This window comes from Bufo gargarizans, chromosome 4 (genome assembly GCF_014858855.1).
Source record: "Bufo gargarizans isolate SCDJY-AF-19 chromosome 4, ASM1485885v1, whole genome shotgun sequence".
Classification (NCBI taxonomy): domain Eukaryota; kingdom Metazoa; phylum Chordata; class Amphibia; order Anura; family Bufonidae; genus Bufo; species Bufo gargarizans.
Genome location: NC_058083.1, coordinates 529,545,203 through 529,570,210, shown reverse-complemented (window position 1 = coordinate 529,570,210; position 25,008 = coordinate 529,545,203). Strand labels below are relative to the sequence as shown.

The following is a 25,008-nucleotide window of genomic DNA, read 5'->3' as shown; positions in this document are numbered from 1 at the left end:
TCGTTAGCCTCTCTCAGCTGTCATGTAGTTGTACTGATTGCATCCCTTTAAATTCCTCCCCATAGTGCATCAGTGTGCGGTTTATAGTTCTTCCTGGAGTGTGTGTGCATGCTGATCCTACTTCCCAGTCTTCTACAAGATAAGTGTTGTGCATTCATTTGTGATTTTCTGTTTGATTCCAGGTGACCCTGACTCCCTCCGTATCTAGTGTAGGGAGCTGGTGGTCGTGTCCCCTCACTATTATAGGGTGTTCAGGTGTTATACAGTCGAGGTACGAGGATATGCGATCATCTACCATTGGGATTTTCGCATAGGCTGAGCAGTCAGGGAGAGTGCCAGGTCTGATGCAGGGGTCTCCCTTTTTGTTCCTTAGTTTTGGATCCAGTGACTCGTATATTCATTTTGTGTTGTCTTGTTTCCTGTACACCTTCCGTGACACATACGGACCACCCCAGGAAAGGAAGACCAAGAGTCACCTCTGCTGCGGAGGATAAGTTCATCCGAGTCACCAGCCTCAGAAATCGCAGGTTAACAGCAGCTCAGATTAGAGACCAGGTCAATGCCACACAGAGTTCTAGCAGCAGACACATCTCTAGAACAACTGTTAAGAGGAGACTGTGTGAATCAGGCCTTCATGGTAGAATATCTGCTAGGAAACCACTGCTAAGGACAGGCAACAAGCAGAAGAGACTTAGTGGAAATCTGCAGAATTAGACCAGTGGAAATCTGTGCTTTGGTCTGATGAGTCCAAATTTGAGATCTTTGGTTCCAACCACCGTGTCTTTGTGTGACGCAGAAAAGGTAAACGGGTGTTCTCTACATGCCTGGTTCCCACCGTGAAGCATGGAGGAGGAGGTGTGATGGCGTGGGGGTGCTTTGCTGGTGACACTGTTGGGGATTTATTCAAAATTGAAGGCATACTGAACCAGCATGGCTACCACAGCATCTTGCAGCGGCATGCTATTCCATCCGGCTTGCGTTTAGTTGGACCATCATTTTATTTTTCAACAGGACGATGACCCCAAACACACCTCCAGGCTGTGTAAGGGCTATTTGACCATGAAGGAGAGTGATGGGGTGCTGCGCCAGATGACCTGGCCTCCACAGTCACCGGACCTGAACCCAATCGAGTTTGGGGTGAGCTGGACCGCAGAGTGAAGGCAAAAGGGCCAACAAGTGCTAAGCATCTCTGGGAACTCCTTCAAGACTGTTGGAAGATCATTTCAGGTGACTACCTCTTGAAGCTCATCAAGAGAAGGCCAAGAGTATGCAAAGCAGTAATCGAAGCAAAAGGTGGCTACTTTAAAGAACCTAGAATATAACATATTTTCAGTTGTTTCACACTTTTTTGTTATCTATAAAATTCCACATGTGTTAATTCATAGTTTTGATGCCTTTAGTGTGAATCTACAATTTTCATAGTCATGAAAATAAAGAAAACTCTTTGAATGAGAAGGTGTGTCCAAACTTTTGGTCTGTACTGTGTATGTATATGTGTGTGTATATATGATATTTTTTTGCTTTTTTTTTATATATATATATATATATATATATATATATATATATATATATATATTTATTTTTACATTAAGGGATTAATACTTTGGGGGTCATTCTCACATATCTCTGCCAGACACCACGTTTAAGGTCCAAGCACTGTGCTTTATTGCGGCATATCCATGTGATCATAATGGTACAAAATAAACTCCTGTCCGTCCAGGCACTACCTATACAACATATGCCCCTACCTTACAGTGTGTGAACACATGGCTTTCTCAGCCTCACAGGCCAGGTACCTGTTCAGTACCTTTGGGAGGGGGGGGGGGGGTTGTGGTAGTAGTCCTCCCAACTCTGACCTAGGGACCCTTCCACTGCAGGTGTCATGGCGTCCCCGTCGCCCCAAACCTGAGGGAACCTGTAAACCAGTCCAAAGAAATCCAGCCCAAACAACTTTAACCAATCTCCAGCAAGCTATGCCTTACTGATGCAGTAGTTTTCTGCATTTCATCTACCTCACCCAGTGAAACTGAACCACCAGGTGAGATACACACCCCCAAGTTCACATCACCAAAATATATATATCAAATTGCAATAGGGCCCATACAGAACACCTACATATTCTTCTGCCCACTACATGGTAACCAGAGCTCTGAAAATTGGCAGGAATGGAGGGTGAGGTGGTAGAGAAGGCCAACTGCACACCCGCCTCACACTACATTCGTATAACATTTTATGTGAAATCAAAGAAAATGGTGGGGGATGAGGCTCTTTTCTATGGAAAGGTTTTTAATCAGTTTTTGATATCTGCAGCATGAAGACAAGCTTCGGATATCAAACACTCAGTGGCATCAGATTGCATAGAAAAAAGGTCCTCCTCTTGGAGTCAGTAATCTTGTCTGTTCACTATAGAATCAGCTAGAATGGAGTTGTTAGAAGGAGGTGCTCCTCTATTATCATTGCTAGAAGCTGCAGAGGTGTTAGAAAGAGGTCCTCCTCTATTATTAGTAATATAAGCTGCAGAGGTGTTAGAAGGAGATCCTCCTCTATTATCAGTAATATAAGCTGTAGAGGTGTTAGAAGGAGGTCCTCCTCTATTATCAGTAATATAAGCTGTAGATGTGTTAGAAGGAGGTCCTCCTCTACTATCAGTAATATAAGCTGTAGAGGTGTTAGGAGGTCCTCCTCTATTATCAGTAATATAAGCTGTAGAGGTGTTAGAAGGAGGTCCTCCTCTACTATCATTAATATAAGCTGTAGAGGTGTTAGAAGGAGGTCCTCCTCTATTATCATTGCTAGAAGCTGCAGAGGTGTTAGAAGGAGGTCCTCCTCTACTATCAGTAATATAAGCTGCAGAGGTGTTAGAAGGAGGTCCTCCTCTATTATCAGTAATATAAGCTGTAGAGGTGTTAGAAGGAGGTCCTCCTCCATTATCAGTAATATAAGCTGCAGAGGTGTTAGAAGGAGGTCCTCCTCTATTATCAGTAATATAAGCTGCAGAGATGTTAGAAGGAGGTCCTCCTCTACTATCAGTAATATAAGCTGCAGAGGTGTTAGAAGGAGGTCCTCCTCTACTATCATTGCTAGAAGCTGCAGAGGTGTTAGAAGGAGGTCCTATTCCATTATCAGTAATATAAGCTGCAGAGGTGTTAGAAGGAGGTCCTTCTCTACTATCATTGCTAGAAGCTGCAGAGGTGTTAGAAGGAGGTCCCCCTCTATTATCAGTAATATAAGCTGTAGAGGTGTTAGAAGGAGGTCCTCCTCTACTATCATTAATATAATCTGTAGAGGTGTTAGAAGGAGGTCCTCCTCTATTATCAGTAATATAAGCTGTAGAGGTGTTAGAAGGAGGTCCTCCTCTATTATCAGTAATATAAGCTGTAGAGGTGTTAGAAGGAGGTCCTCCTCTACTATCATTAATATAAGCTGCAGAGGTGTTAGAAGGAGGTCCTCCTCTATTATCAGTAATATAAGCTGTAGAGGTGTTAGAAGGAGGTCCTCCTCTACTATCATTATTATAAGCTGTAGAGGTGTTAGAAGGAGGTCCTCCTCTATTATCAGTAATATAAGCTGTAGAGGTGTTAGAAGGAGGTCCTCCTCTATTATCAGTAATATAAGCTGTAGAGGTGTTAGAAGGAGGTCCTCCTCTACTATCAGTAATATAAGCTGTAGAGGTGTTAGAAGGAGGTCCTCCTCTACTATCAGTAATATAAGCTGTAGAGGTGTTAGAAGGAGGTCCTCCTCTATTATCAGTAATATAAGCTGTAGAGGTGTTAGAAGGAGGTCCTCCTCTACTATCAGTAATATAAGCTGCAGAGGTGTTAGAAGGAGGTCCTCCTCTACTATCAGTAATATAAGCTGTAGAGATATTAGAAGGAGGTCCTCCTCTACTATCAGTAATATAAGCTGTAGAGACATTAGAAGGAGGTCCTCCTCTATTATCAGTAATATAAGCTGTAGAGATATTAGAAGGAGGTCCTCCTCTACTATCAGTAATATAAGCTGTAGAGATATTAGAAGGAGGTCCTCCTCCATTATCAGTAATAAAACCTGCAGAGGTGTTAGAAGGAGGTCCTCCTCTATTATCAGTAATATAAGCTGCAGAGGTGTTAGAAGGAGGTCCTCCTCTATTATCAGTAATATAAGCTGCAGAGATGTTAGAAGGAGGTCCTACTCTACTATCAGTAATATAAGCTGTAGAGGTGTTAGAAGGAGGTCCTCCTCTACTATCATTGCTAGAAGCTGCAGAGGTGTTAGAAGGAGGTCCTCCTCCATTATCAGTAATATAAGCTGCAGAGGTGTTAGAAGGAGGTCCTCCTCCATTATCAGTAATATAAGCTGTAGAGGTGTTAGAAGGAGGTCCTCCTCTATTATCAGTAATATAAGCTGCAGAGATGTTAGAAGGAGGTCCTCCTCTGCTATCAGTAATATAAGCTGTAGAGGTGTTAGAAGGAGGTCCTCCTCTACTATCATTGCTAGAAGCTGCAGAGGTGTTAGAAGGAGGTCCTCCTCCATTATCAGTAATATAAGCTGCAGAGGTGTTAGAAGGAGGTCCTCCTCTATTATCAGTAATATAAGCTGTAGAGATATTAGAAGGAGGTCCTCCTCTACTATCAGTAATATAAGCTGTAGACTCCTCCTGGAGTCAGTAACCTAGTCTTTTCTATACAGAGCAGGCTAGAATGGAGTGGGCAGAAGGAGGTCCTCCTGTATTTTCTGTGGCTTATTGAGTTAATATTGGTCCTCTCTGAGAAGTCCTTAATCTAGTCGGCTGTGGCAGAATAAACTGTGAAATTAAAATACATGAAGGGTGTGCTCACGCGGTCGGCGTGGTTTTAGAAGTGGCATTTTGATTGACACTTGTGTTTTATTGGCAAAACCACACAGCCATTAATGAGAGTTTTAACAGAAAATGTCCGCGCTGTGTGAACACAACTGTGAAACTCTGAATTTGATCGGCTTAGAATTACATCATTGGTGTAGGGAATGATAAATGAGCCGGGCCCCCCCTTCCCCGCCATTCCTCCTTATTTAGAACTGGTGTAAGTGACTTGGAAGGGGAAGAAGTCTTAGATTTTGCCGCAAATCACCTTTGTGAAAAAATCTGCACCAAATATACACCAAAAGGTCGTATATATTTGAAAATAAATGACCCCTTAGTTCTATTTTTATGTATTTGTGAAAACAAGCAGAATGGAATTTTTTCTATTGCATCGATAAAAATATATATGAAAAAATGATATAGGAAATTCATAAATCTAGTAAAACAGTTTCCAGAATTAAGAATGCAAAGAATTTAATAAGTAACATGAAGAACAGGAGGACCTCCTCCTAACAACTCCATCCTAGCCTGCTTTATAGTGAACAGACTAGATTACTGAGTGACTTCAGGACCTTTGATGATGTCATGGTCATGTGATCAGTCACATGAGGGGAGGAGTAAAGCAGTGGAGGTGTTTCACTGTTCAGCACTTCCTGTCATGTGACCAGTGTGACGTCATCGCAGGTCCTGCAGCCCCAGGAGGTGAGATCTGCAGGTCAGTTATTGGTCTTGGTTCTGGGTTTATTAGAATGGAGCGGTTCTATAGGTGATATATAGCAGGTCCAGCCAGCAGGGGGCAGCACCGGCCATAGAGAGTAGTCTCTGCTCACAGGAGGGGAGTTCTCCTCAGACATGTCTGCTCTCCCCCTGGAATATTAGGAGACCCCCAGACCCCTGTAAGAGGGGCTGTTCTCCTGGATTAGAGGGGTCTTCCATCACACAATGTTCTGTGATGTCACTAGGATATGGAGTCAGTGTGTGATCGGTGGGGACAACCTCTTCTAGATGAAGGGGCTGCAGCGCTGTGTCCTCTCCTCACTGTCCCTGCACAGCGGAGGCCGGTGTAACGTTACATTACCCTACTTCATGAGATTTCCCTACCTCCTAACTTCCGGTCGCACCGCTAATGACGTGAGGAGGCGTTCCTGAGTTTTGATGATGCGCAGGCAGACAACCCCTATATATATATATTTATTTAACAGAAAATATGGCCATGAGATCTCTCTACCCCCACACTGCGCAGGCGCGGAGATCAGATGGGTGTTCTGGAGTTAGACGCGCTTGCGCACTGGGCCGTAATATTTCCCTACTGAGGCTCTCCGGCGCATGCGCAGTGTCCCGTGGTGCAGCTAAACTCCGATGTGAGATTTTCCCTAAACTGTCCTTTTGCGCATGCGCAGATCGTCAAAACTCAGGAACGCCTCCTCACGTCTTCAGCGGTGCGACCGGAAGTTAGGAGGTAGGGAAATCTCACGAAGTAGGGTAATGTAACGTTACACCGGAGCTCTAATGAGCAGGAACTGTGGAGGAGAGTTGTTGCGATACCAAATTTTTTATTCGATTTCGATACCATAAAAAGTATTGCGATACTCGACACCACGCGAAAAAAATAAAACACCTAAAAAGCCACGTGCATTCCACATTTAAAAAAAGGCGAATCGCTCAGTTTTTACGTATTTTTTTTTCTGTTCCGGCTTTCTCTGCATAGATTTTTTTTATATTTTAATAGTTTGGACTTTTCGGACGTGGCGATATGTAATATGTTTATTTATTTACTGTTTATATATTATTTATGTAAAATTGCTTAAGGGGGTCATTTATACTTGGTGTGTTTTGTTTTTTTTTGTAACTTTTTTTTTTTTTTACAGTTTATTTAATAACTATTTCCCCTCTTAGGGGCCAGAACCTGGGATCTTTTAATCCCTTGTCTATTTGCCCTCATAGAGCTCTATCAGGGTGAATAGGACCTCACACTCTCCCTGCTGCCCTGTGCATAGTGCACACAGCAGCAGGGAGGTTACATTGGCAGATAGGGCTTCAGTAGCGTCCTGGCTGCCATGGTAACCGATTGGATCGGAGTCCCAGGATTACACAGCTGATGCTCTGATCAGAAGCTGCCACTGCCACCAATGAGGGGGAGGGGAGGGGACCCTGTGGCCACTGCCACCAATGATTTTAACAGTGGGGGGGGGGGGTTGAGGGGGTGGGGGCGATCGGGCGCACAGCGCCACCAATGATAGTTAATCTTTAATACAGGAGGCGGGTACTGGCAGCAGATCAGCGGCAGGTAACCCCTCTGGTGCGGCACCTGAGGGGTTAGCTGCGATAAGCAGCAGTTATCAGAGGCAGGGTGCCGGCTATGCGATTCTGCTGCCGGCCCCTGCCTCCTGTATTATAAGTTAAAGATGACCTTTCATGAGCAGGCTACATAGAGGGATCTCCCTGCACTTACTATTTTTCCTGGGCGCCGCTCCATTCGCCGCTGTGCCCCCATTACTGTCTCCTGCTCCGTATGCTAATTACTACTATCGGAGCAATGGGCAGGAGACATCATCTTCTCTCCCTGGGCGTTCCTTCTCCCTGTCTGTGATGCTCTGCGCTGCGATTGGACAGCGCTACAGCCAGGGAGAAGGAACGCCCAGGGAGAGAAGATGATGTCTCCTGCCCATCGCTCCGATAGTAGTAATTAGCATACGGAGCAGGAGACAGTAATGGGGGCACAGCGGGCGAACGGAGCGGCGCCCAGTAATAATAGTAAGTGCAGTGAGATCCCTGGGCGCCGCTCTATGTAGCCTGGTAACTTAAAGTCTGGACCCATTTTAAATCCTGCTATCATTGGTGGCGCCGTGCGCCCGCCCCTCTCTCCTCATTGGTGGCAGCGGCGGCACAGGGGGGGAGGGAGAGACTGCCCCCTAACCGTCCACTATTCTGTGTGATGCAGTGCGGCCTGGGATCGCGTTAGTCTCGCGCATGCGCGGTGCACTGATGAAATCCGGCTAACTGCGGAAGCCGGAATCGCGCAGTAACAAGTAGTGCAACGCCCCTCCTCCATTTGATGGCGCTGCTGTGAACACTCGCTGCTCACTGGTAGCTCAGGACCGGCCGGACGTCATCATGCTGGAGCGCAGCGGAGCCATCAACTGGAGGAGCTGACTTTTTTTTTTTTTGCACATAAAAGAGAAGGGAGCATTAGTAATTCTGGGGGGGCACTAATGGGGGCATTACTATTACTGGGGGCACTAATTTGGACACTATTAATTATGGGGGGTGCTAATGTAGACATTATTCATTCTGGGGGGCACTAATGGAGTCATTACTATTATTGGGGGCACTATTAATACTGGGAGCCACGTTATGACATAGCGACTTAACACCTTGTGTTAAGCCACGCCCCCACATTGGTATGTTTTGTTGGGAAAGGTGGCAGCCGTAATGTCACAGTGCGACACCATAGACTAGAAGTACAAAATATGTTCCGCCACAAAGGTCGTCGTGTAGACGGAATGGGGCTTTTTGTATTTTCTCAGCATTTACAGTCATGTGAAAAAATTAGGACACCCTTTGAAAGCATGTGGTTTTTTGTAACATTTTTAATAAAAGGTTATTTCATCTCCGTTTCAACAATACAGAGAGATTAAAGTAATCCGACTAAACAAAGAAAACTGAAGAAAAGTCTTTTCAAGATCTTCTGTAAATGTCATTCTACAAAAATGCCTATTCTAACTGAGGAAAAAGATAGGACACCCTCACATGTATTCCCTCTTAAATTGGCTCAGATCTCACACAGGTATATCACACCAGGTGCACATAATTAGTAGATCGTTACTCTGCATGTTGAATGAGGCTTGCCCTATTTAAACCTCAGACATTTAGTTTGGTGTGCTCCTGACTGTTGAAGTGAGAGTGAGCACCATGGTGAGAGCAAAAGAGCTGTCAGAGGACTTCAGAAAAAAGATTGTAGCAGCCTATGAGTCTGGGAAGGGATTTAAAAAGATCTCAAAAGATTTTGAAATCAGCCATTCCACTGTCCGGAAGATAGTCTACAAGTGGAGGGCTTTCAAAACAACTGCCAACATGCCCAGGACTGGTCGCCCCAGCAAGTTCACCCCAAGAGCAGACCGCAAGATGCTAAAAGAGGTCTCCAAAAACCCTAAAGTGTCATCTCGAGAACTACAGCAGGCTCTGGCTACTGTTGATGTAGAAGTACATGCCTCTACAATCAGAAAGAGACTGTACAAGTTTAACTTGCATGGGAGGTGTGCAAGGAGGAAACCTTTGCTTTCCAAGAGAAACATCGAGGCCAGACTGACATTTGCCAGAGATAAAGTTGACAAAGACCAGGACTTCTGGAATAATGTTCTTTGGACAGATGAGTCCAAAATTGAATTATTTGGACACAACAGCAGAGGACATGTTTGGCGTAAACCAAACACAGCATTCCAAGAAAAGAACCTCATACCAACTGTGAAGCATGGAGGTGGAAGTGTCATGGTTTGGGGCTGCTTTGCTGCAGCAGGACCTGGTCAGCTCACCATCATAGAATCCACGATGAATTCTACTGTGTATCAGAAGGTGCTTGAAGAACATGTGAGACCATCAGTTAGAAAATTAAAGCTGAAGCGGAACTGGACCATGCAACATGACAATGACCCAAAACATACTAGTAATCAACCAAAGATTGGCTGAAAAAGAAGAAATGGAGAGTCCTGGAATGGCCAAGTCAAAGTCCAGATTTGAATCCCATTGAGATGCTGTGGGGTGACTTGAAAAGGGCTGTACGTGCAAGAAACCCCTCAAACATCTCACAGCTGAAAAAGTTCTGCATTGAGGAGTGGGGTAAAATTTCCTCAGACCGATGTCGAAGACTGGTAGATGGCTACAAGAACCGTCTCACTGCAGTTATTTCAGCCAAAGGAGGTAACACTCGCTATTAGGGGCAAGGGTGTCCTATCTTTTTCCTCAGTTAGAATAGGCATTTTTGTAGAATGACATTTACAGAAGATCTTGAAAAGACTTTTCTTCAGTTTTCTTTGTTTAGTCGGATTACTTTAATCTCTCTGTATTGTTGAAACGGAGATGAAATAACCTTTTATTAAAAATGTTACAAAAAACCACATGCTTTCAAAGGGTGTCCTAATTTTTTCACATGACTGTATGTTGATTAATGATTAATAAAAATGTGTGGCCCCTCACAATAGTGCTGTCCCCTTAGTGCCCCCTCACAATAGTGCTGTCCCCTCAGTGCCCCCTCACAATAGTGCTGTCCCCTTAGTGCCCCCTCACAATAGTGCTGTCCCCTTAGTGCCCCCTCACAATAGTGCTGTCCCCTTAGTGCCCCCTCACAATAGTGCTGTCCCCTTAGTAGTGCCCCTCACAATAGTGCTGTCCCCTTAGTAGTGCCCCTCACAATAGTGCTGTCCCCTTAGTAGTGCCCCTCACAATAGTGCTGTCCCCTTAGTAGTGCCCCCTCACAATAGTGCTGTCCCCTTAGTGCCCCCTCACAATAGTGCTGTCCCCTTAGTGCCCCCTCACAATAGTGCTGTCCCCTCAGTGCCCCCTCACAATAGTGCTGTCCCCTTAGTGCCCCCTCACAATAGTGCTGTCCCCTCAGTGCCCCCTCACAATAGTGCTGTCCCCTCAGTGCCCCCTCACAATAGTGCTGTCCCCTCAGTGCCCCCTCACAATAGTGCTGTCCCCTTAGTAGTGCCCCCTCACAATAGTGCTGCCCCCTTAGTAGTGCCCCCTCACAATAGTGCTGCCCCCTTAGTAGTGCCCCCTCACAATAGTGCTGTCCCCTTAGTAGTGCCCCCTCACAATAGTGCTGTCCCCTTAGTGCCCCCTCACAATAGTGCTGTCCCCTTAGTGCCCCCTCACAATAGTGCTGTCCCCTTAGTGCCCCCTCACAATAGTGCTGTCCCCTTAGTAGTGCCCCCTCACAATAGTGCTGCCCCCTTAGTAGTGCCCCCTCAGAATAGTGCTGTCCCCTTAGTGCCCCCTCACAATAGTGCTGCCCCCTTAGTCGTGCCCCCTCACAATAGTGCTGTCCCCTTAGTGCCCCCTCACAATAGTGCTGTCCCCTTAGTAGTGCCCCTCACAATAGTGCTGTCCCCTTAGTGCCCCCTCACAATAGTGCTGTCCCCTCAGTGCCCCCTCACAGCAGTGCTGTCCCCTCAGTGCCCCCTCACAATAGTGCTGTCCCCTCAGTGTCCCCTCACAATAGTGCTGTCCCCTCAGTGCCCCCTCACAATAGTGCTGTCCCCTTAGTAGTGCCCCCTCACAATAGTGCTGCCCCCTTAGTAGTGCCCCCTCAGAATAGTGCTGTTCACTTAGTGCCCCCTCACAATAGTGCTGCCCCCTTAGTCGTGCCCCCTCACAATAGTGCTGTCCCCTTAGTGCCCCCTCACAATAGTGCTGTCCCCTTAGTAGTGCCCCTCACAATAGTGCTGTCCCCTTAGTGCCCCCTCACAATAGTGCTGTCCCCTCAGTGCCCCCTCACAGTAGTGCTGTCCCCTCAGTGCCCCCTCACAATAGTGCTGTCCCCTCAGTGCCCCCTCACAATAGTGCTGTCCCCTTAGTAGTGCCCCCTCACAATAGTGCTGCCCCCTTAGTAGTGCCCCCTCACAATAGTGCTGTCCCCTTAGTAGTGCCCCCTCACAATAGTGCTGTCCCCTTAGTGCCCCCTCACAATAGTGCTGTCCCCTTAGTAGTGCCCCCTCACAATAGTGCTGTCCCCTTAGTGCCCCCTCACAATAGTGCTGTCCCCTTAGTAGTGCCCCCTCACAATAGTGCTGCCCCCTTAGTAGTGCCCCCTCAGAATAGTGCTGTCCCCTTAGTGCCCCCTCACAATAGTGCTGTCCCCTTAGTGCCCCCTCACAATAGTGCTGTCCCTTAGTGCCCCCTCACAATAGTGCTGTCCCCTTAGTTGTGCACCCTCACAATAGTGCTATCCCCTTAGTGCCCCCTCACAATAGTGCTGTCTCCTTAGTGCCCGTTCACAATAGTGTTGTCCCCTTAGTGCTTCCTCACAATAGTGCTGTCCCCTTAGTAGTGCCCCCTCACAATAGTGCTGCCCCTTAGTAGTGCCCCCTCACAATAGTGCTGTCCCCTTAGTGCCCCCTCACAATAGTGCTATCCCCTTAGTGCCCCCTCATAATAGTGCTTGCTCCTTAGTGCCCCTTCACAATAGTGTTGTGCCCTTAGTGCCCTCTCACAACAGTGCTGTTCCCTTAGTAGTGCCCCCTCACAATAGAGCTGTCCCCTTAGTAGTGCCCCCTCACAATAGTGCTGTCCCTTTAGTGCCCCTTCACAATAGTGCTGTCCCCTTAGTGCCCCCTCACAATAGTGCTCTCCCCTTAGTAGTGCCCCCTCACAATAGTGCTGTTCCCTTAGCAGTGAACCCTCACAATAGTGCTGTTCCCTTAGTAGTGCCCCCTCACAATAGTGCTGTCCCTTTAGTGCCCCTTCACAATAGTGCTGTCCCTTTAGTGCCCCCTCACAATAGTGCTGTCCCCTTAGTAGTGCCCCCTCACAATAGTGCTGTTCCCTTAGCAGTGCCCCCTCACAATAGTGCTCTCCCCTTAGTAGTGCCCCTCACAATATTTCTGTTCCCTTAGCAGTGCCCCCTCAGAATAGTGCTTTCTCTTTAGTAGTGCCCCCCCCCCCCACAATAGTACTGGCCCTTTAAGTTCCCTGTCATGATAGTGCTGCCCCCTTAAATAATGTTGTTTTTTTGGGAGGATTATTGGATTACTTCATGAGAGGGAGAATAAAGCGTATGAGTTGCGGTTATTAGATAAGACTGTCCTTCTGGAATAAAGAGAACGCCGCTGGAGTTGAAATATGACATTTCCATCTTAAAGGGGTTGTGCAGGGGTTTTATATTGACGACCGATCCTCAGGATAGTATAATCCCAAATGATTACAGCCCTCAGCAGTAGTCTGGCTTATTTGAAGGTGCTCGTCAAGGTTCTGTTCATGATTCCACCTCAGGATCCACACTTGTAGTATTTATACAATTAGACAGCACTCCAACTGGTAGATATGATAATTAGTGTATTTATTCAGCCGGACATGATGGTGCACAACAATACAACGTTTTTCGGGCTAGAGGAAAGCCCTTCATCAGGCTGGTGTACAAAAGAGAAAATAGGAGGCAAATCAGTCCATGATTTGGAGACATAATACATATATGAATATAGGTATCACGCTAGTAATTTCATATGTAAACAATCAAACAATGGTGATACCAGGAATCAATACATAGACCATGATCATATTAACAATACATGATGGTAAGTACTAAAACAAAAGTTCATAATACATAGAGCACGCCAGCTCAAATAACTGTGCAAACACAAGGGGGCTGAATAGGGACAAAAAACAAAGAACAATAGTGGAGAGTGAGATAAACAAGAGTTGCATCCACAAACTGGGACAGCTAGTGTCGCATTGGATCGGGAAAATGAAGGAGCGCTGGCGAAGTGCGGTGGGGAACAGTATACAGCCGTGCGCAGGCGCATTAAACTTGGAGGGACGCAGGCGAAATGCGGAAGAGAGCGGGGTAGGAGAGGCTTGAGTACAACAGGCGCACTGAGCCGGGGGGCAGCCATTTTGGTTAGGGGCAAAGTTGCTAGGATAGAAAAATGCTGAATGACTAATTAGGGGACCTAAGAGCCAGTTTATATATGGGTGTGACAATGTGCAACCGCCCAAAAACAGAGAGAAATGGAGGAAAAAAAGAAAAGAAAAAGACATATGTACAGTCGTGGCCAAAAGTTTTGAGAATTACAAAAATATTGGAAATTGGAAAAGTTGCTGCTTAAGTTTTTGTAATAGCAATTTGCATCTCCTCCAGAATGTTATGAAGAGCGATCAGATGAATTGCATGGTCCTTCTTTGCCATGAAAATTAACTTAATCCCAAAAAAACCTTTCCACTGCATTTCATTGCTGTCATTAAAGGACCTGCTGAGATCATTTCAGTAATCGTCTTGTTAACTCAGGTGAGAATGTTGACGAGCACAAGGCTGGAGATCATTATGTCAGGCTGATTGGGGTAAAATGGCAGACTTGACTTGTTAAAAGGAGGGTGATGCTTGAAATCATTGTTCTTCCATTGTTAACCATGGTGACCTGCAAAGAAACGCGTGCAGCCATCATTGCGTTGCATAAAAATGGCTTCACAGGCAAGGATATTGTGGCTACTAAGATTGCACCTCAATCAACAATTTATAGGATCATCAAGAACTTCAAGGAAAGAGGTTCAATTCTTGTTAAGAAGGCTTCAGGGCGTCCAAGAAAGTCCAGCAAGCGCCAGGATCGTCTCCTAAAGAGGATTCAGCTGCGGGATCGGAGTGCCACCAGTGCAGAGCTTGCTCAGGAATGGCAGCAGGCAGGTGTGAGCTCATCTGCACGCACAGTGAGGCGAAGAATTTTGGAAGATGGCCCGGTGTCAATATGGTGAATGGACTGCTGAGGACTGGGGCAAAGTCATATTCTCCGATGAAGCCTCTTTCCGATTGTTTGGGGCATCAGGAAAAAGGCTTGTCCGTAGAAGAAAAGGCGAGTGCTACCATCAGTCCTGTGTCATGTCAACAGTAAAGCATCCTGAGACCATTCATGTGTGGGGTTGCTTCTCATCCAAGGGAGTGGGCTCACTCACAAATTTGCCCAAAAACACAGCCATGAATAAAGAATGGTACCAAAACACCCTCCAACAGCAACTTCTTCCAACAATCCAACAACAGTTTGGTGAAGAACAATGCATTTCCCTGCACGATGGAGCACCGTGCCATAAGGCAAAAGTGATAACTAAGTGGCTCAAGGACCAAAAGGTTGACATTTTGGGTCCACCATGGCCTGGAAACTCCCCAGATCTTAATCCCATTGAGAACTTGTGGTCAATCCTCAAGAGGCGGGTGGACAAACAAAAACCCACTAATTCTGACAAACTCCAAGAAGTGAATTTGAAAGAATAGGTTGCTATCAGTCAGGAATTGGCCCAGAAGTTGATTGAGAGCATGCCCAGTCGAATTGCAGAGGTCCTGAAAAAGAAGGGCCAACACTGCAAATAGTGACTCTTTGCAGAAATGTCATGTAATTGTCGATAAAAGCCTTTGAAACGTATGAAGTGCGTGTAATTATATTTCACTACATCACAGAAACAACTGAAACAAAGATCTAAAGCAGTTTAGCAGCAAACGTGAAAACTAATATTTGTGTCATTCTCAAAACTTTTGGCCACGACTGTAGATAGGGGAAAAATTCCCTGTTTTTTAGAAAACTGGCATGGTGATCTATAAACCCTCAAGTTACAACATCTGAGGGTAGCCCTGTACGTGAGAACAATCTGGTCGTGGGAAAATAACAGTGCCACCTAGGCTGAAAGGCTAGAACAATTGGACCATGGGGGGTGCTTCACGAGTGTCTCCACTCACTATTGGACGACTCCAGCCCTATGGAGAGGAGAATAAAACATTAAGGACATTGTAGCTAAAAACTGTAACGTATAAGAACAAAAGCGTAGGAACGTAATTAAAGGGATTCTGTCATGAGATTTTACCCCTATAACCTAAACATATGCCCATATCCGTACTAATAACATGAATCCTCGGCTGGCCTTATTAAACCTCCCTGTGGCTCTATTAGCCCAAAAAACTGGTTTTTATAACCTGTCAATCACTTACTTAAGGTGCCCAAGGGGACGTCCGCTAATACAGGGTGCCTGGCTGCACCCCTCGCCGTCCGGTGCCCAGCGCCGCCCTCCCTGTCTTCATCGCCGCCCTCCCTGTCTTCATCGCCGCCCTCCCTGTCTTCATCTCCGCCCTCCCTGTCTTCAGCGCCGCCTTCTTCAGCTCAGCGCCGCCTCCGCAATCCTCCCGTCCCTTTGCCAGATCCCGCGCCTGCGCACTAGGCTCAGCCTGATGCGCCCGTGCAGACTCCTGGCAGAGGATTCGTTGAGCGAAGTGCGCATGCGCCGGCCTGATGCGCACTTCGATCAACCCTGCTATGACCTGCAGATTGGCGCCAACCTCTCACAGCCCGGGAAAAGCTGTCAGGAGCCGGATCACACCTACAGACAGCTGGAGACAGAGGCTTCCTTCTGATCCCATTTCACTCAATAAGGTATACGCAGCAAGAAATACGAATTATCAATAATAATAAGGCAGTGTATGTATATACAGGTCCTTCTAAAAAAATTAGCATATTGTGATAAAGTTCATTATTTTCTGTAATGTACTGATAAACATTAGACTTTCATATATTTTAGATTCATTACACACCAACTGAAGTAGTTCAAGCCTTTTATTGTTTTAATATTGATGATTTTGGCATACAGCTCATGAAAACCCCAAATTCCTATCTAAAAAAATTAACATATCATGAAAAGGTTCTCTAAACAAGCTATTAACCTAATCATCTGAATCAACTAATTAACTCTAAACACCTGCAAAAGATTCCTGAGGCTTTTAAAAACTCCCAGCCTGGTTCATTACTCAAAACCGCAATCATGGGTAAGACTGCCGACCTGACTGCTGTCCAGAAGGCCATCATTGACACCCTCAAGCAAGAGGGTAAGACACAGAAAGAAATTTCTGAACGGATAGGCTGTTCCCAGAGTGCTGTATCAAGGCACCTCAGTGGGAAGTCTGTGGGAAGGAAAAAGTGTGGCAGAAAACGCTGCACAACGAGAAGAGGTGACCAAACCCTGAGGAAGATTGTGGAGAAGGACCGATTCCAGACCTTGGGGGACCTGCGGAAGCAGTGGACTGAGTCTGGAGTAGAAACATCCAGAGCCACCGTGTACAGGCGTGTGCAGGAAATGGGCTACAGGTGCCGCATTCCCCAGTTCAAGCCACTTTTGAACCAGAAACAGCGGCAGAAGCGCCTGACCTGGGCTACAGAGAAGCAGCACTGGACTGTTGCATGTCATTTGGAAATCAAGGTGCCAGAGTCTGGAGGAAGACTGGGGAGAGGGAAATGCCAAAATGCCTGAAGTCCAGTGTCAAGTACCCACAGTCAGTGATGGTCTGGGGTGCCATGTCAGCTGCTGGTGTTGGTCCACTGTGTTTTATCAAGGGCAGGGTCAATGCAGCTAGCTATCAGGAGATTTTGGAGCACTTCATGCTTCCATCTGCTGAAAAGCTTTATGGAGATGAAGATTTCATTTTTCAGCACGACCTGGCACCTGCTCACAGCGCCAAAACCACTGGTAAATGGTTTACTGACCATGGTATTACTGTGCTCAATTGGCCTGCCAACTCTCCTGACCTGAACCCCATAGAGAATCTGTGGGATATTGGGAAGAGAAAGTTGAGAGACGCAAGACCCAACACTCTGGATGAGCTTAAGGCCGCTATCGAAGCCTCCTGGGCCTCCATAACACCTCAGCAGTGCCACAGGCTGATTGCCTCCATGCCACGCCGCATTGAAGCAGTCATTTCTGCAAAAGGATTCCCGACCAAGTATTGAGTGCATGACTGAACATAATTATTTGAAGGTTGACTTTTTTTGTATTAAAAACACTTTTCTTTTATTGGTCGGATGAAATATGCTAATTTTTTGAGATAGGAATTTGGGGTTTTCATGAGCTGTGGCCAAAATCATCAATATTAAAACAATAAAAGGCTTGAACTACTTCAGTTGGTGTGTAATGAATCTAAAATATATGAAAGTCTAATGTTTATCAGTACATTACAGAAAATAATGAACTTGATCACAATATGCTAATTTTTTTAGAAGGACCTGTGTGTGTATATATATATATATATATATATATATATATATATACCATCAGGGGGACAATATATATATATTATGTCATGGGGAGACTATTGATAGTTCCAGATAAAAATATATGGGCACATATATATGGGCAGAATATATACAGTACAGACCAAAAGTTTGGACACACCTTCTCATTCAAAGAGTTTTCTTTATTTTCATGACTATGAAAATTGTAGTTTTACACTGAAGGCATCAAAACTATGAATTAACACATGTGGCATTATATACATAACAAAAAAGTGTGAAACAACTGAAAATATGTCATATTCTAGGTTCTTCAAAGTAGCCACCTTTTGTTTTGATTACTGCTTTGCACACTCTTGGCATTCTCTTGATGAGCTTCAAGAGGTAGTCACCTGAAATGGTCTTCCAACAGTCTTGAAGGAGTTCCCAGAGATGCTTAGCACTTGTTGGCCCTTTTGCCTTCACTCTAAGGTCCAGCTAACCCCAAACCATCTCGATTGGGTTCAGGTCCGGTGACTGTGGAGGCCAGGTCATCTGGCGCAGCACCCCATCACTCTCCTTCATAGTCAAATAGCCCTTACACAGCCTGGAGGGGAGTTTGGGGTCATTGTCCTGTTGAAAAATAAATGATGGTCCAACTAAACGCAAACCGGATGGAATAGCATGCCGCTGCAAGAAGCTGTGGTAGCCATGCTGGTTCAGTATGCCTTCAATTTTGAATAAATCCCCAACAGTGTCACTAGCAAAGCACCCCCACACCATCACACCTCCTCCTCCATGCTTCACGGTGGGAACCAGGCATGTAGAGTCCATCCGTTCACCTTTTCTGCGTCGCACAAAGACACGGTGGTTGGAACCAAAGATCTCAAATTTGGACTCATCAGACCAAAGCACAGATTTCCACTGGTCTAATGTCCATTCCTTGTGTTCTTTAGCCCAAACAAGTCTCTTCTGCTTGTTGCCTGTCCTTAGCAGTGGTTTCCTAGCAGATATTCTACCATGAAGGCCTGATTCACACAGTCGCCTCTTAACAGTTGTTCTAGAGATGTGTCTGCTGCTAGAACTCTGTGTGGCATTGACCTGGTCTCTAATCTGAGCTGCTGTTAACCTGCGATTTCTGAGGCTGGTGACTCGGTTGAACTTATCCTCCGCAGCAGAGGTGACTCTTGGTCTTCCTTTCCTGGGGCGGTCCGCATGTGAGCCAGTTTCTTTGTAGCGCTTGATGGTTTTTGTGACTGCACTTGGGGACACTTTCAAAGTTTTCCCAATTTTTCGGACTGACTGACCTTCATTTCTTAAAGAAATGAAGGCCACTCGTTTTTCTTTACTTAGCTGCTTTTTTCTTGCCATAATACAAATTCTAACAGTCTATTCAGTAGAACTATCAGCTGTGTATCCACCTGACTTCTCCACAACGCAACTGATGGTCCCAACCCCATTTATAAGGCAAGAAATCCCACTTATTGAACCTGACAGGGCACACCTGTGAAGTGAAAACCATTTCAGGTGACTACCTCTTGAAGCTCATCAAGAGAATGCCAAGAGTGTGCAAAGCAGTAATCAAAGCAAAAGGTGGCTACTTTGAAGAACCTAGAATATGACATATTTTCAGTTGTTTCACACTTTTTTGTTATGTATATAATTCCACATGTGTTAATTCATAGTTTTGATGCCTTCAGTGTGAATCTACAATTTTCATAGTCATGAAAATAAAGAAAACTCTTTGAATGAGAAGGTGCGTCCAAACTTTTGGTCTGTACTGTATAAGCCACTATATATATATCTATAAACACACCACCAAGGGGACAATATTTTTAATGCTGTATATCTATCTATATATAAATAATTATATTCATTACAGCATGGGCATAATAATTATAAGGAAGGCAATATATATATACACCACCATGGTGGTACTATAGATAAGGCTGTAGATTGTATAGATATATATAGTGCGGAGCTCACGCACAGACCTATACAGCTGGAGTACTCCAAACAAATAAAAAAGACCTTATGGCTAAAGTATAACTGCAAGAATCATTCGGTTGAACCACTCAAATGTCCACATGATTGTATGCTGATTTACCAGTTGTTGGAACCGGAGAGGTTCAGAGAGTGTCCTTACTGCGGTCTCCTACAAAGGAAGCTCTGTGCTCAGGTGCCGTTTGTCGACAGTAATTGCACCGCTTCCGATTGATGGCGCTCCACTTACTCCTCTTGCAGAGCAGGCTTCCGACCCGTTCTCACAGCGTCCCACGTGACCAGCTAGATGGTAATTTGCTGGTTGATGACGTAGGCGCTTGGAGCCGTCGGGTTGACGGAAGTTGGTACATCAGAGTTTACTTGGTACTTAATTTGGTTTTGTTCGGCAAAGTTGAATGTATCAACATAGGTTAGACCACCTTGTCGGTAGTTCGCAGATGGAATCGTTTGACGATGGTATAGGACTTCTTCCGATAGTTGAAAAAAGTCCTTTTCTTGCAAAATTATAAAAACCACACCAATAGCCACAAACGCGTCTAGTGTGGATTAGACCTGGCTATTGGTGTGGTTTTTATAATTTTGCAAGAAAAGGACTTTTTTCAACTATCGGAAGAAGTCCTATACCATCGTCAAACGATTCCATCTGCGAACTACCGACAAGGTGGTCTAACCTATGTTGATACATTCATTTTTGCCGAACAAAACCAAATTAAGTACCAAGTAAACTCTGCTGTACCAACTTCCGTTAATCCGACGGGCCCAAGCAACTATGAACTCGGCTGCATCAGCCGAGTTCGTAGTTGCTTGGGCCCATCGATCGGAAGCGGTGCAATTACCATCAACAAACGGCACCTGAGCACAGAGCTTTCTTTGTAGGAGACCGCAGTAAGGACACTCTCTGAACCTCTCCGGTTCCAACAACTGGTAAATCGGCATACAATCATATGGACATTTGAGTGGTTCAACCGAATGATTCTTGCAGTTATACTTTAGCCATAAGGTCTTATTTATTTGTTTGGAGTACTCCAGCTGTATAGGTCTGTGCGTGAGCTCCGCACTATATATATCTATACAATATATATATATATATATATATATATGTATTTATGCTGATATGTCGACACTAAATTAGTTTTGTTTAATATCTAGTGGGTCAATACATTTTTATATGCAAAAATACTGTGAGCCAGCCTATAATATTATTGATTTATTTGTTTCTTTTCAGCTGGTAACTGAAAGGCTGAGCTCCAGTAGTTTGCTGGTGGAGCCTTTCTAAATATTTATTAGTAGTATATATATATACACACCACCATTGTGATACTATTATTATTATTATATATATATATGACCCTGTGGCCATGCATCCCCACGTTATTGTAAAAGTCACATGGACTCAGTGGTCACGCGGACATGCATCCCAGCGTTTTGGTAAAAGTCACATGCACTCTTGGTTCACGCGGACATGCATCCCCGCGTTTTGGTAAAAGTCACATGCACCCTTTGTTTACACGGACATGCCTCCCCGCGTTTTGGTAAAAGTCACAGGCACCCTTTGTTTACGCGGACATGTCTCCCCGCGTTTTGGTAAAAGTCACAGGCACCCTTTGTTTACGCGGACATGCCTCCCCGCGTTTTGGTAAAAGTCACATGCACCCTTTGTTTATGCGGACATGCCTCCCCGCGTTTTGGTAAAAGTCACAGGCACCCTTTGTTTACGTGGACATGCCTCCCCGCGTTTTGGTAAAAGTCTCATGCACTCTTTGTTTACGCGGACATGCCTCCCCGCGTTTTGATAAAAGTCACAGGCACTCTTTGTTCACGCGGACATGCATCCCCGCGTTTTGGTAAAAGTCACAGGCACCCTTTGTTTATGCGGACATGCCTCCCCGCGTTTTGGTAAAAGTCACAGGCACTCTTGGTTCACGCGGACATGCCTCCCTTTTTTTTTTTTAAGTCTTTTGAAATATGGTGTCACAAAGACATGTTCAAGTGTTGAATTAATATAACGAAATTGTAATGTATACAGTGATATATTGTTCATAATTTTAATCAATCTCTGGTTTATTTAGTATTTAGGTTGGCGTTAGTGCACTTTTGAGTTGGATTTTACGGAGACTACAACATTACAAAGAACTACATTTTTATTCAAGAGTTGTCTTGGATTGAGTTTGGCCAGGTAAGCTAAAAAAGACTGTTCCAGCCATACTCTCTGCGTAATCAGACATGAATTTCTAGTCTTAAAATCCAATATCCATATTTATACTTTTTAATTTTTTTTATCTTTTATTTTATTTAGATTGAAAATGCCAGCTTGCCTTATAAATCATTGTCTGAGCAAAAGTGGAAAAAAGGGGCAAGATGAGGACATACAACTCCACCGTTTTCCGAAAGACCTTTCCAGGATTACATTGTGGTTGGAGAATATGAATCAGTCTTTTGACAATATTCACAGTTTGGCTGAAAGAATTTTGGAAGGAGCACTTAAAAGCAAATATAGAATTTGCTCATTGCATTTTTCAGATGATTCATATATTATAGATGCAAGAGGCAGAACTCTGAGAGCAGATGCTGTTCCTACAATATTCCCACTGACCGATGACGGTAAAAAAGTAATACAGGAAAATTTACAGAAGCTCCGCCCATCGACACGAAAACGACAGTTAAAACAATTGAACCCTGAGTTTGTCGTAGAAGAAAATCTCTCCAGTGCACCAGAGGACGTATCTGAAGACCCAACCGTTGTAAAATTCTGCGAAATTGGGACACAAACTGACTTGTCACTTTTGAACATGCTTATTACAATAAAAAATGGTGAGGCTATCTGTCGGGATCTTCACACCAAAAATCAAACCCCTGGAAAGTACATAACCATTGACTAATAATATAAAAATTTTGTCTGAACATGGGTGCAAGAAATTATCGCGCTACAAATGTCATTGTGTAGGACTAACCTAATGCTGAAATAATAAAAGGACTTACAGAATCAGGTGGTGCCGCGGTGGCTGCTTCCATCCCCTCGAAGTCAGACATGGTTTGGATATTAATCCCTGAGAAATCCTAGGTTGTACAAGGTTGAGAGTTACCAAAAAATAAATACATTTCAATATACATTTTGAGATATCCAGATTTAAATTAACCGTTTTTAAATTTTAACAAAATAGGCAATTGTACTCAAATCTTATTTTTGTGTGCTTCATCTTAGTATGTCGACATCAATTTTTTTTGTTCAATATCCACGACCAACAATAAAACCAAACAATTTATATTCACCGTGGATATAGATGCATGTCCGCGTAAACCTAGAGTGCATGTGACTTTTACTAAAACGTGGGTATGCATGTCCACGTGAACCAAGAGTGCATGTGGCTTTTACTAAAACGTGGGTATGCATGTCCGCGTGAACCAAGAGTGCATGTGACTTTTAGCAAAACGTGGGTATGCATGTCCGCGTGAACCAAGAGTGCATGTGACTTTTACCAAAACGCTGGGCTGCATGTCCACAGGGTGATATATATATATATATATATATATATAGAATAATAATAAGTGTCCCCATGGTGGTGTGTATATATATATATATATATATATATATACAGTACAGACCAAAAGTTTGGACACACCTTCTCATTCAAAGAGTTTTTTTTTTTCATGACTAAAAATTGTAGATTCACACTGAAGGCATCAAAACTATGAATTAACACATGTGGAATTATATACATAACAAAAAAGTGTGAAACAACTGAAAATATGTCATATTCTAGGTTCTTCAAAGTAGCCACCTTTTGCTTTGATTACTGCTTTGCACACTCTTGGCATTCTCTTGATGAGCTTCAAGAGGTAGTCACCTGAAATGGTTTACACTTCACAGGTGTGCCCTGTCAGGTTTAATAAGTGGGATTTCTTGCCTTATAAATGGGGTTGGGACCATCAGTTGCGTTGAGGAGAAGTCAGGTGGATACACAGCTGATAGTCCTAATGAATAGACTGTTAGAATTTGTATTATGGCAAGAAAAAAGCAGCTAAGTAAAGAAAAACGAGTGGCCATCATTACTTTAAGAAATGAAGGTCAGTCAGTCCGAAAAATTGGGAAAACTTTGAAAGTAAGGGCTACTTGACCATGAAGGTGAGTGATGGGGTGCTGCGCCAGATGACCTGGCATCCACAGTCACCGGACCTGAACTCAATCGAGATGGTTTGGGGTGAGCTGGACCGCAGCGTGAAGGCAAAGGGCCAACAAGTGCTAAGCATCTCTGGGAACTCCTTCAAGACTGTTGGAAGACCATTTCAGGTGACTACCTCTTGAAGCTCATCAAGAGAATGCCAAGAGTGTGCAAAGCAGTAATCAAAGCAAAAGGTGGCTACTTTGAAGAACCTAGAATATGACATATTTTCAGTTGTTTCACACTTTTTTGTTATGAATATAATTCCACATGTGTTAATTCATAGTTTTGATGCCTTCAGTGTGAATCTACAATTTTCATAGTCATGAAAATAAAGAAAACTCTTTGAATGAGAAGGTGTGTCCAAACTTTTGGTCTGTACTGTATATACTGCCTTATAATTATTATGGCCATGATGGAATATATATATATACAGCCTTATCTATAGTGTCCACATAGTGGTGTGTGTGTGTGTGTGTGTGTGTATATATATATATATATATATATATATATATATAGCCTTCCTTATAATTATTATGCCCATGCTGGAATGAATATAATTATTTATAGATGTGTGTGTGTGTATATATATATATATATATATATATATGTACGGCATTAAAAATATTGTCCCCTTGGTGGTGTGTTTATAGATATATATAGTGGCTTATATATATTCTGCTCATATATTTTTATCTGGCACTATCAATAGTTTCCCCATGACATAATATATATATATAAATAGTGTCCCCATGGTGTTGAGTAAATATATATATATATATATTTGTTGTTTTGGCAGTATTGTCCCCCTGATGGTATATATAATATATATATATATATATATATATATAGCTTGTTGCTGTCTTTATCAAGCACAGTGCACATGTGTTACAGACACACTTTAAATAAGGGCATCAATCAAAAATAGATTAACATCATTTGAACATAATACAGTGAATATACAGTGAACGAACAATACATGTGATCATGAAAAATACATATGACAAATTGGCCTCATTTGGCCAAAATAATACATCAAATTAAAACTACATTAGTTCCACATATCGTGATTTATATGGAATATACCATAATAAGTGTCAGTGATTACCCTAATAAGGTGAATTAAAAACTCACTGTCAGGTGGGCAGCTGCATGGTTGGCGTTAAACATGCTCCATTGGCGTCCCCATGCATGATTTGCGCATGCGCGAAAATACTATACGTAATTAGCGCATGCGCGAAAATCTCATAATTAGCGCATGCGCGAAAATACACGTAATTCGCGCATGCGCGAATAT

General features: G+C 44.0%; 1 protein-coding gene and 1 long non-coding RNA gene across 2 annotated transcripts in view; both read left to right on the top strand.

Moving 5' to 3' along the window:
- Positions 1 to 25,008, top strand: part of LOC122934737 (oocyte zinc finger protein XlCOF22-like) — a 676,648-nt gene that overhangs the window by 359,235 nt on the left and 292,405 nt on the right. The window lies entirely within an intron of this gene.
- On the top strand, positions 5,487 to 22,767 carry LOC122934867. Its single transcript, XR_006388724.1, has 3 exons — positions 5,487 to 5,534; positions 21,621 to 21,727; positions 21,848 to 22,767. It is a non-coding gene; the product is annotated as an uncharacterized LOC122934867 (long non-coding RNA).